Source organism: Cryptomeria japonica, chromosome 6 (assembly GCF_030272615.1).
Source record: "Cryptomeria japonica chromosome 6, Sugi_1.0, whole genome shotgun sequence".
In the NCBI taxonomy this organism is placed as follows: domain Eukaryota; kingdom Viridiplantae; phylum Streptophyta; class Pinopsida; order Cupressales; family Cupressaceae; genus Cryptomeria; species Cryptomeria japonica.
In genome coordinates, this window is record NC_081410.1 from 232,784,921 (window position 1) to 232,797,235 (window position 12,315).

General features: G+C 47.9%; 1 protein-coding gene across 2 annotated transcripts in view; it reads right to left on the reverse strand.

Annotated features, from left to right (window-relative positions):
• LOC131071469 (probable thimet oligopeptidase) overlaps window positions 1–12,315 on the reverse strand; it is a 296,968-nt gene that overhangs the window by 205,432 nt on the left and 79,221 nt on the right. The gene's annotated exons all lie outside the window — the stretch shown is intronic.

Below are 12,315 nucleotides of genomic sequence, written 5' to 3' on the forward strand. Positions count from 1 at the left end.
CAAGGACCCTGTAAACACATAAATCACACAAACAGAATCCACTATTGATTGTGATGTATCACTGACTATCTGAAACAATGGAACTATGGTTGCTTGAGCAATTTGGGCCCCAAGAAACTATGTCCTATAAATAGTTGGAGATACTGGAACTAGCAGCTCAATTAGTGTAAGAAATCAGAATACCCACCATCAAACTCATCATCCAAAATGCCATCATTATTAAAAGAAGACAAGGAGAGAGGAAGTCTCATTCCAGAAGTAGGCGTCCCAATTAAAAGTGATCAAAAGCCCAACACTGCCAGATTTGTACAACTGTGACAACTCACCAACTCGTGTTTCAAGTCTCAAATTACAACTCCATTTAGCAAATACCTATGCCATCCAAGTTTCTGAAACAAGAGGATGTGTTTCTGCTACAAGCTTTTCTTTCACTATTTTTTAGGCGATTGCAGGGGATGACTATAAAAAAAATCATAAAATAAGATTGATAAAGCATTCATTATTGACATAATAGAACCTCAATACATAACATTAGACTTGAATTGAAATTTCACATGAGAATTGGCAAATTAATGAAATTTAAATGCTTTCACTGTCAATGTGCATAGATATTAAAAAGAATTACAACAAAGTCTCCAAAGGCTGCAAGTTTCAACTACAAAATGACAAAAACATACAAAATATATGGCTGTCACTAATTAGCATCTCCCTCTAGTAGGTTACATCAAAATTTGGGTCCAGGTCTAAGGCACTACCATAGGAGGGGTTGTCTTGTGCAATGGAACCCCAACCAATCCTTCATATGCCCCCTCATCATTAACTTGTATGGCATCTCCGAGATCAACATCCCAATGTGAAGCTGAAGTCTAGTGATACTTAAGGTTTTGTTCATCTTTAATCAAAAGGCACAATATAAGGCCACCCCTCTCCAATTGTCTATAGGTGAGGTTGTTCCTCATGATTGATTGGATGAAGCTATATGTGAATAAATTCCTCTCTACAACAAAGGAATATGCAACCTATGAAATGAAACAAGTGGCGAGTATCCTCAACTGTAGTGCATCCTTGCCATGCCACATCCACTATCCAATAAAATTGTTTTGAGCTATTTTATCCCTATCTATCCTTGCCTCTAGCTTGTTAAAAGTTAGACCATAGAGATTAACAAAGGCAAGTCACTATGTACGAAGTAAAGAAGACTCCTCATTAGTATACATTTTTTAAAAGGCCTTCATGAGCCCTTCTTTCACCTCTCCATCATGAGATGGAGGCACTCTTTCATGCCTAGCTACATACAATTTGGGATTCAAAGCATAGGTTGTCATATTAAGTGTGAAGAGAACACCGTTATACTGAGAGGGGCGCTGAATCAATATAACAACAAATTTTACCAATTTAAACTTTACCAATCACAATAGCATTATTCACTAACTTTCAACAATCATGCACATAAGAAGAACACAAAAACACAATCTTTACGTAAAATCCCTAATGGGGAAAACCAAGGCAAATTAATGCTTTTTATATAATTCTTCTTTTACAGTGTTTGTAGGCACCAACCTACTAGAGGCACCAACCCCTAATTCAATATGAGTTTCCACCTTAACAATGTTGCTATCTCATTTGATGATGGACAATTGCAAACTCCACAAATTATGTCTTCTTCAAGTTTCCTTCTTCAAATTGCTATTATGGTGACAACAAATTTGCCACACAACTGATCACAACCTCTCATAAAACTCTTTACAATCTGCTCTCCAATCTACACTTTTTCCTCTCTATAACTCTGCCACGAACTGCCTTTAAATCTGCATAATCTTCTTCTGTCTTTGCATGAAACCTTATTATAAAGTCTTCGTAGATCTGCTTTAAAATATTCTATAACTTTGTCCATACAATCCTTCATAAATCTGCAATAGTCTTCTATACACTCCTCCTCATTGGATCTGCAATCTCACTTTTCATCAATGTCCTTGGTGCATATGCTCAGTCATCTTTTTGATACATGCACTCTACACTCCACACATCCATCATCAATCTATATTGTAATTCTTATATATATCTTCTACCGGTCATATCTTTCCTTATAACTCTATTAAAGTATTATTTCCTTATATTTAATTTAAAAGTCAATATTGCAAACTATTGTAATTAGTTGTTTCTATTTTCTGTCGCTCGTTTCTTTTTAGAAACTTGCTCTTGTTATTGCCTATATGTTCTTTGTACATTTTATTAATACATTATGATTATGCAATTACCATATTTTCATGGTATCAGAGCAGTATTTCATTTTTTTGGAAAAAATTTATAATTCTAAAATTTTTTGATGAATTTTTTTAGTGGAAGTTTTTTTTCCAAAAAAAAAAAACTGAGTGTCTGTGACTCTTTCACGAGCATTTTCATGTGTTCTTCGTCAAATCTGTGGTCTGTTTTACAGACCTTTTAGTTCACACATTGTCGGCTGTTTTTTCCCATGTCCATTCACCACTGCACAATCGTCTACAATGCATTTTCTGTGTGTTTCCAGTCTGCTTGAGTCATGCCCTTTGTTTTTCTGCAACCCATGAGTGCATGCGACATCATTTGTTTTCAGATAGCGGTGGGGCATATTCTTTGGCACTCATGATTTGTTCCGTGGCGGCAGCTCTCTGTGTGCGAACTTCCGCACAAAGTTTTGCCCTCATTTTCGCACTTGTATTCTGGTTTTTTCGGTTCTTTTCGAGCCCATGCGACATTTTTTGTAGGAGACTGGAAATCATGACGTGTGTTCTTTCTGCAATGGCTTGAATTCCTTTCCGTTTTTGTGGGACCCATGTTTCTTTTGCGACTGGTTTTTTTTTGCTTTCGCAACTTGCTGCAAATGCCTGTGTTTTTTTCTGCGTGAAGGGTTCATGATTTTGTACACGGGTTACAAAGTTTTTTTTGCATGACTTTTACCCTCAAATATTGTGGCCCCTATTGCCTACATGACTGATTTGTTCGACACCTAAGGCAAATTTTTGGGTCTGTCAGCATTTTTTGGGTCCTCTGAAATCTGTACATTGGGATCTGTGTGAGCTGATTTTTTCTTCTACCTCGACAGTTGTTCCAGCTTTCTACCTCAATTTCTTGCCTTGAGATTTGTGCCAGCTTTCTACCTTCGTATCTCGATATTCGTTTCCTCATTACGTCAACCATCTTTCACCTCAATTTTCATCATGGCTGTTGGCAGTATTATTGTACACGGGAATAACATTAGTTAATTATGTGTAATTGTTTTGGTTAGTTGGCAACTGAAGGGTGGAAGTTGCGGTGCGACGGTTGGCGCTCGCACACCCTCGGTACCCTTTTATACTTCGGAATGTAACTTGTAACATACACTTGTGATAAATAGAACATCTGATATACTTTATCTGATATTTACGGCATTATTCTGTGTTATGTTCTTTATGTCTTAAGTTATTCACCCGAGAGGGCAAACATTTGGCGCAGTTGCCTAGACGAACTCGGGAAGGGAAGACACGGATGGTGCACAGACACAATGGGCCTACCCGTTGGTGAGGTAAACCCAGAGGCCGACGACGCGCGGACAGAACTGTACGCAGGAGAAGACACGGCAACGCGAGAATTTTCGATTTTGCTCCAGATAGCCATTCAGACATACGTTCGACGAGAGGCGGCGGAGGCAGAAATCCCACCAAGTGTCGTGTGGACAGCGCTGGAGGTTAGCCCGGCAGAAAACCGGTTGATGAACCACCTCCCCCGGTTGCTTGCATAGGCAACGCTGGCACAACACGCCCGCCTAGAGGAGATTGCCCAGGAAGAGCGACGACAACAAATCCTGCAACGCTACGAAGAGAACAACCGACAGGACACGGAAAGAGATGGCGCCAGGCCAGGAGGGAATTGAACTGTGAACTTCTTATTTTCAAATAAAAGTGTCATTGACACGAGTTGTACTTGAGCAGATGAATTAATAAAGACATGTTTTGATTTAAGAATTGAGAGTTATGGAAATGTGCGACAATTAATGCCAAACCTATTAAATAAAGATAGAAATAGAAAACTGGAAACGAACGAGGGGGAGGCCGCGCAGAGGGCTTTGATTCTGGAGCAGCAAGTAGAACGTAGACGGAGGCTGAGGCAACTTGCCGAAGGACGACTTGCCGAAGGGGGGCCTGAGGGGAACCAAGGAGGTGTCACGGAAGGTGCAGAGGCCGACGGAAATTTCTACGCGTCGCCAGATCATCGTAGGACGCGGAGCCACGAAGAGTTTCTAGAAGAAACAAGATTACGGCGAAATCTAGTCGAGGAGACTCGGGATCAGTTTAGGAACTTATCCCTTACGCCACGGAGTGAAGATCACCAACGGGAAGCAGGAGTAGGACCATGTCAGAACGAAGGGGAGGGCAACAATACGGGTGTAGGTGCCACACGCGATAGGCAAAACACCGTACCTCCAGGACACACCACCAACACTACCGGAGGTAGCAGCGCAGGGCCGCAGACATAGACACAACTGCCTCCAAGAAGACGACCAGGAATGGCGAGCAAACAAAAATTACCAAAGTTCACAGGGGACGGCAAGGAAGACCCCTTACGGCACTGCCGTACATGTGAGACCATTTGGTCCGCCAACGGAGTAACAGACCACGATGACTGGGTACAGCAGTTCCCAGCCACGTTACGTGGAGTCGCCATAGATTGGTACTCCGATGTAGATAAGCAAAAAGTGGCCACATGGGCTACCCTACAGAAGGAATTCACGGAGGAGTTTCGATTGCTTCATGATGACAACGAAATTGTGACAGAGATATACAGTACCAAGCAAGGTACTAAGGAGACAGTACGGGCATACAGTCAGAGGCTGAAAGAACTCTTGGGTAAAATGGAGAGCCAGCCAGCTGAGGGCTTAAAAAAACGATGGTTTGTGGAAGGATTGAAATCCTCCCTACGAAAAAAAATGAAGATTGTACCCCCGACGTCATATGACGACGCCTATAACAGGGCGATGGATCTAGAAAGCGAATACAAAACATCCCGGAAGAAGAAAAGTAATAAATATTCCTCTGACGATGATGAAGATTCTGACGGAGAGAACAGTAGCAGTAGCGAATCGAGTAAAAAGGTACACGCGCTCCAGAAGGACATGGAACGAATGCTGAGAGAATTCAAGGCCATGAAAGGGAGTACAAGTAAGACGGAAGAAAATGAAGTGTGGTGTACAGACTGCAGGAGTGACGGACACACAAAGGGTACTTGCCCGAAGAAGGCATTCTGTGAGATTTGCCAAATGATGTGACACTCCACCAAGGAGTGCCCATACAATATGAAAACCCGAAGCACGAACCAGGTGTTGTTCACAAAGCAGGCCACAACATCCGCACCAGCGGGTACGGGCCAGCAGACTAACACAACGGCATCATCTGGAGGATACCGAGATAATAGACGCGGCGGTGGCGGAAGAAATAATAACAATAACAACAAAAAAAACCGGATCCAGTACGATGCCAAGGGCCGGCCGATGATTCAATGTAGGGCCTGCAATCAGTGGGGACACTTCGCCCGCGATTGCACGAAGGAAGCCAACCCTCAGCACCTCTGCCGATGGTGCGGGCCAGGCGACCATGAGGACGCAAATTGCCCGAAGCCTGGTGTACACCTGCTAAACATAGAACCTACGAAGGCAGAAGTATTGGCAATCACAAGGGCACAGGCTAAAAAGATTGCCTACCCAAATCCCCACACGGAGACCGAGAGAGTGCGGGAGGCCAGAGATGAGATCACAAGGGAAATGGCCGCACAAGGACGGAATAGTCACCAGACAGCAAGTCCACCACGGACGAAGGGAGAAGAGGAAATCTTACGGCAAATCTTGCAGGTAGAGGTACTGGTGAGAATTCAAGACCTCCTGGAGAGTATGCCGCAGCTAAAAACAGCTATTTTAAACTCTGTACCCCCACAAGTAAAAACGAAGGAGGTCGTGCGCCCCAGAACCAACCCCGCGTTTAGGGAGGTCGCGAGCCCCGCGGTCGACCCCATGTTGTTGGTAGTCAACAGCAGACGCCACCCGGCGGTGGTAGAAATGGGTATACTAGGGACCACCTTAACAGACACTATTGTGGACGGAGGGTCAGGAGTAAATGTACTCCCAGAAGCAACATGGAAAAAATTGGGAAAGCCTATGTTGTGGCCCCCTACGTTCAACCTACTAGGGGCAGACCAACATGGGATTAAACCCCTTGGTACCCTCATGGGCCAACAGGTGATGGTCGGCACGCAGCCATTCGTGCTGGATTTTGTGGTAATCCCCTTAAAGCAGAAAGGATATGACGCCATCCTAGGGCAAGGGTGGCTCATTGCAGCAAAAGCGAACCATAACTGGAAGCAGAATACCCTTTCTTTGGAAAACGTCCGGAGGAAGTACGTAATCGACCTCCGTATGCAGATGGTGAGCGAGGAGTTAGCCTCTTCCTCCGACTCGGAGTCTGAGGGACACCAGTTAGCGGAGGGTGGAAATAGATGCCGCATGGAGCCCAGTGATGAAGGGGTGTTAGAACTGGAGGCATGCTCAGGAGACGATGGGGACTCCTTGAATGGCCTCTTCCATTGGCACATGGGAGATTATGAACTATTTACACCCTCGTGCAACGTATTGAGCATCGAAGAAGAACCAGATATATTTCCCCCAGTGTATGGCGAGTATAAGGATGGGGAGGCAGCAGTAAATGAGACGCCGGCACACCAATTCCCAAAGGGGGAGCCTATTAAGTATCAGGAAGCCAAGTTAAAAGAAATGAATCTTGGGGAGACAAGTGACCCCAAGATCATCCTTGTCGGAGATGACTGGAATCCAGTGTTGAAGGCCGCAGCCTTCAAAATTTTCCTGGAGTACAAGGATGTCTTTGCATGGACATACAAGGACTTGAAGGGCGTGCCCCCAGAGCTATGTGTGCACGGAATAACGTTGGTACCAGGAGCCCAGCCAGTGAGGAAGCGGTCGTACCGAATGAACAAAAATTATGCTGTACGGGTGAACGACGAAATTGAGCGGATGTTGGAAGCGGGTATAATCTTCAGAGTACAGACAAGTGAATGGGTGTCCCCCATTGTGATTTCCCTCAAGAAAGAGGCCAATCAGATCCGGATCGGTGTAGACTTCCGGTGCCTAAACGCTGTCACTGTTAAAGACCCGTTTCCCATAACCTTCACAGACAGCATCTTGGAGGAAGTAGCTGGACATGAAATCTATTCCTTCATGGATGGATTCTCTGGTTACAACCAGATATCCATCGCGGAGGAAGATAAGCTGAAAACAACTTTCGTGGTGGAGGACGGTGTGTATGCATACAACCGAATGCCCTTCGGTCTATGCAATGCGCCTGCCACCTTTCAGCGCATTATCTTGCACATCTTTGACAAGATGTCGGTGGGGAACTTCAAAGCATTCCTAGATGATTGGTCTATTTACAGCGAACAGGATATCCACTTAAAAACTCTCGGAGAATGCCTGGAGAGGTGTCGGAGGGCACGGTTGGCCCTCAACCCGAAGAAATGTAGATTCATGGTACCACAGGGAAGATTGCTGGGACACATTGTGTGTAAAGAAGGATTGAAAACGGACCCGGACAAGATTTCGGTAATAGTAGAAATGGAACCTCCGACGGACGTCACAGGGGTAAAGTCCTTCCTTGGTCATGTGGGGTACTACAGGAGGTTTATCAAGAACTTCGCGGAGGTGTCCCACCCGTTGGATCAATTGACAAGGAAAGGAGAACCATACATTTGGGCAGAGCCACAGAGCAAGGCCTTCGAAGAGCTGAAGACAAGGTTGATGGGAGCGCCCATACTGGCATACCCGAACTGGGATAAGGAATTCCACGTTCACGTGGATGCCTCAAACTATGCCATCGGGGCTACTTTAGCCCAAGTAGGAGGACACGGGCTGGACCACCCCGTTTATTTTGCCAGCAGGTTGCTCTCGAAGGCGGAAAAGAACTACAGTACCACAGAACGTGAAGCACTTGGTATGGTCTATGCCGTACAGAAATTCCGTCATTATCTCCTGGCCACACCATTCACATTTTACATAGACCACCAGGCACTCATGTATTTAGTAAACAAGCCCATTATCCAGGGGAGGATAAGTCGTTGGCTATTGCTACTACAGGAGTTCACATTTTTAATTGTTGTAAGACCTGGGCGAAGCCATGTCATCGCCAACCAGCTGTCGCGGATTAAGTCAAGGGAACCTCCAGAGGGAGTAAATGACGATTTTCCGGATGCACACTTGTTCCAAATAGCCGTACTCCCGTCATGGTACAGAAAGATTGGTGAGTACCTATCGACGTCCCGATTTCCAGAGGGTATGCCTCCAGGGGAACGAAGAAAGCTCGCATTAAGGAGCGGGACTTTTTCGCTCATTAACGGGTTACTCTACAAAATCGGGCCGGACCAGATATTAAGGCGTTGTGTCATGGAAGAAGAAGTCTCGAGTGTACTAAGGGAGGCACACGAAGGGCCCGCAGGTGGACACATGGGTCCAGACACCACAGCCCGAAAGGTGCTTCTCGCAGGACTATCGTGGCCAACGGTATATCACGACGCCAGGGAGTGGGTCGTGAGATGCGACACTTGCCAATGGGCGGGCAAACCTCTGAAGCGGGACTTCATGCCCCTCAACCCGTCGCATGCACAAGAACTATTTGAGCGATGGGGACTCGACTTTGTGGGTTCTCTTAAGGCCAACCGCACACGATGGTGCCGGTACATTATAGTTGCGACAGAATACTTGACCAAGTGCGTGGAGGCAAGGGCTCTCCAGGATAATTCGACAATAAGCACACCGAAGTTTATTTATGAACAAATCATTACGCGATATGGTATACCTATTCAGTTGACCAGTGTCCGGGGAGGCCACTTCGTGAACCATGTCATACACCGGTTGACATCAGACTTCAAGATTTTTCACTCATTCTCAAGTCCGTACTACCCACGTGCCAATGGCCAGGCGGAGGCCACAAATAAAATAATAATGTCGGTGATATATAAGTCTTGCGGAGTGGAGAGGGATAACTGGGAGGAGTGCCTACCGTCAGTACTTTGGGCATACCGAACGACTTACAAAGTAACTACTGGATAGACTCCCTTCCAGCTAATGTATGGACAAGAAGCCGTGGCGCCAGTTGAATTCATGGTACCGAGTCTACGGATTGCCATCGATAATCGCCTTGGCGACATGGAAAGCCTGAGGGAGAGGTTGTACGCGTTTAACAAATTGGACGAACGAAGGATGATGGCTCAGTGAGCGACAGAAACAGCCCAGCAAAGACGGAAGGTGTGGCACGACAAGCATCTCCGGCGAATGAATTTTACTCCCGGACAGCTGGTGTTAAAATTCAACGGGAGGAACGAAATTAAACTAGGGAAATTCAAAGTTCGATGGTTAGGGCCCTTCCCAATACGTGAGGTCAATACGAACGGGGCGATAAAGTTGTGGACACTGGACGGGAAGGAGATACCAGACGCAGTCAACGAGTCGAAACTAAAGCTCTATCACGAACGGAGGGAACCGGGACCCCCCAGTCAGTCAGTCGTTAAAAAATTGAAAAATTGAAAAAAAATATATATAAAAGAAAATTTAGAACAAAAAAAAAAAAAAAGAGAGAGAGAGAGAGAGGCCACCGTACGGTGGAACCATCGTGCGGTGGGCCACCGACAGTGGAACCATCGTGCGGTGGGACCACCGACGGTGGAGCCACCGTGCGGTGGAACCGTCATGCGGTGGCACCACCGTGCGGTGGAACCACCGGCGATGGTCACACCGTGCGGTGGGAGCCAGCGAAGGCCGCGAGAGAAAAAAGATAAAACGCTGCACAAAGACAAGACACCCGCACACCGCCGAGGAAGGCAAGAAGACGCCAAACCCCGCACACCGCCGAGGAAGGAAAGAAGACGCTGAACCCCGCACCACCACGCCACCACGCAACGCGAAGGGTAGGGCACGAGCCGCACAATCCCACGCACCGCACGGCCAATCAAAACGCGCAACAGCCAAAGGAAAAAGAGGGAGACTAAGCCGCACAATCCCACGCAGCCAAGCCAAATGTAAACTACAGAGCCACAGGTAGACCAAGCAGCCGCACGACGGCAGCCCAAAAGAGAGGGCGGTTACGAAGGGTAGATTTTTTCTAAACAAATCAGTTACAGGGAGATCGATGGATTCAGCAGGGAAGAGGAGTTGGAAGAAACAGCTACACGCTTCTTCCAGTACCAGCCAGCGGGATAGGGGTAGCAATATCAGGGTTTTAGCTTCAGGAGTGCGTGTTGCAGGCGGCACCATGGATGCCAGCGCTCGGCAAAAACAAAAACAAAAAACACCACAGGTTGCCGCAAGTGCGAAAAACACAGTGACGCCACAGAATATTACTTCCGAGGGCCTGAATGGATTGGAATGCCGAAAATGGTGGCAGGACACCCCCGATAATGACCTGGTAAAGCAAAACCTCCGGAAGGCACAAGTAGAGTGGGCTATTCGGATGCCCGTGTTCCCTATCCGGGAGTACGAGGGTGCCCTACGCTTCATGGTGGACACCTTCGACAGGCACACATGCACCAGCACGTTTGAATACCTCCGGAGGGATGTCACTATATCCTTCAAGGCAAGGAATTTCACGAGGGTATTCGGCATTCCGGGCAGCCAGGGCAAGAAAATAGACTTGAAGGCCAAGAAGATGACACAGGAGGAGAAAGAGCGGTGGATTAAATTAGTCTCCCAGAATTTGACCACAGCAGAGTTGGACAGCGTGGCTAGAGCCACGAAGAGTCGCGGAATCCGTAAGACTTTTGTTGCGGAGGGCCACTGGAGATGCATTATGGATGTCATCAAGAGCAGATTAACAGGGTCGGGTAGGGCGTCGGACATTGCCCTTCCTCAAATTATGCTGATGAATGGACTGATGAATGGCATCGTATATGACTGGGCAGCGTTACTGGCAGAGCGTATGTATGAGTTTCTGACGCTCCAGCATCGCACATTCTATATGCCTCATTATGCTATAGGGTTATTCCTGGAGGCCACGCGGGAAGTAGTGCCGGAGGACGAGTTGGAGGTAAGGCCACAGGGACCGTTGACAGCGGGAGAGCCTCCAATAATGTATTGGAGGCACTTGGACATTGGGCACTCTTCCGCGAAGCGGAAACGGGCGGTGGATAGGGCCTCAGCCTCAGGGGAGCCTGACAGCGGGAGGGAGTCCAGCAGCACGGAGGAGTCGGAGGAGGAAGATGAGGAGGACGATAGCAGTCAGGCAACGGAGGAGCCTGTACGAGTCCGGTTTGCCCCACCTCTGTTACCGATGGGCACGACTGTGCCAGCACCTGGAGTAGGCGACACCTGTATTCCGGCCTTCGGGCAGAGCCATACGCCTGTTACACTTGGTCCCCTCTAGCACGAGCACCAGGGAGCACCGTCGGGCCCAACCACAGCGGCACTTACCGAGGACATGGCAGAGTCAGGGACGGAGGAGTCACCGCACCAGGTAGTGGTCGAGCAGGGGCCGACGGAGGTGGAGGATACCGAGCCTCACGTGCGGTTGGAGGTCGTGGGTAGTGACGCTGTGGTGACTGTTTCAGCTTCGTTGTTGGAGCCGACGACAGCGAACCATCCACCGGTCACGGAGATGCGTGCTGACCTAGAGGCTATGCAAAGCTGGCTCACAGAGCGGTTTCAGATGACACTGGCACAGCCGGAGGGAGCTGTTGTATTCTCACCGTGTCGAGAGACCTGAGCGGAGGTAGTCCACTTGGATGACTCGTCAGGGGAGGCACATGGACTCACAGTGGGAAACGAGGCGGGGGAGGTCGCCTCTGCTGGGCAGGCACCAGAAGATGGTGCACCTTCGGTGGCGAAGGCGGTACCTTCACAGCAGGATACAGTAGTGCCCGTTCCACCAGGGATTTCCCAGTCTTCGGCACAGACGGGGGAGGATGTTGAGACCTATCTCGCTGACATGGCTGATATGGTAACGAGGGGTAGGCGGGTGGTGGCTGCCGCCCAGACGCAATCATTGCAGCAGGTGGTGGTGGAGCTAGAGCAGGTCCTACAGTTTATGCGGGTGGGCTGCCCGACAGCCTTTGCTACCTGCTTTGAGTCTCAGGGGTGGCCGACTGCGGAGACAGAGGAGATGCTCCAGGCTTGGAGGCTGCGTCAGCCCGTTGTGGAGAGTCGGGTGACGGCAGTTGTCCGCGAGATCGAGCAGGTCTACCGAGATGCCTATTATACATTGAGGCGTACACAGCAGGAGTCTGCAGTCAGGGAGGCTGCCCGAGTAGCATTGG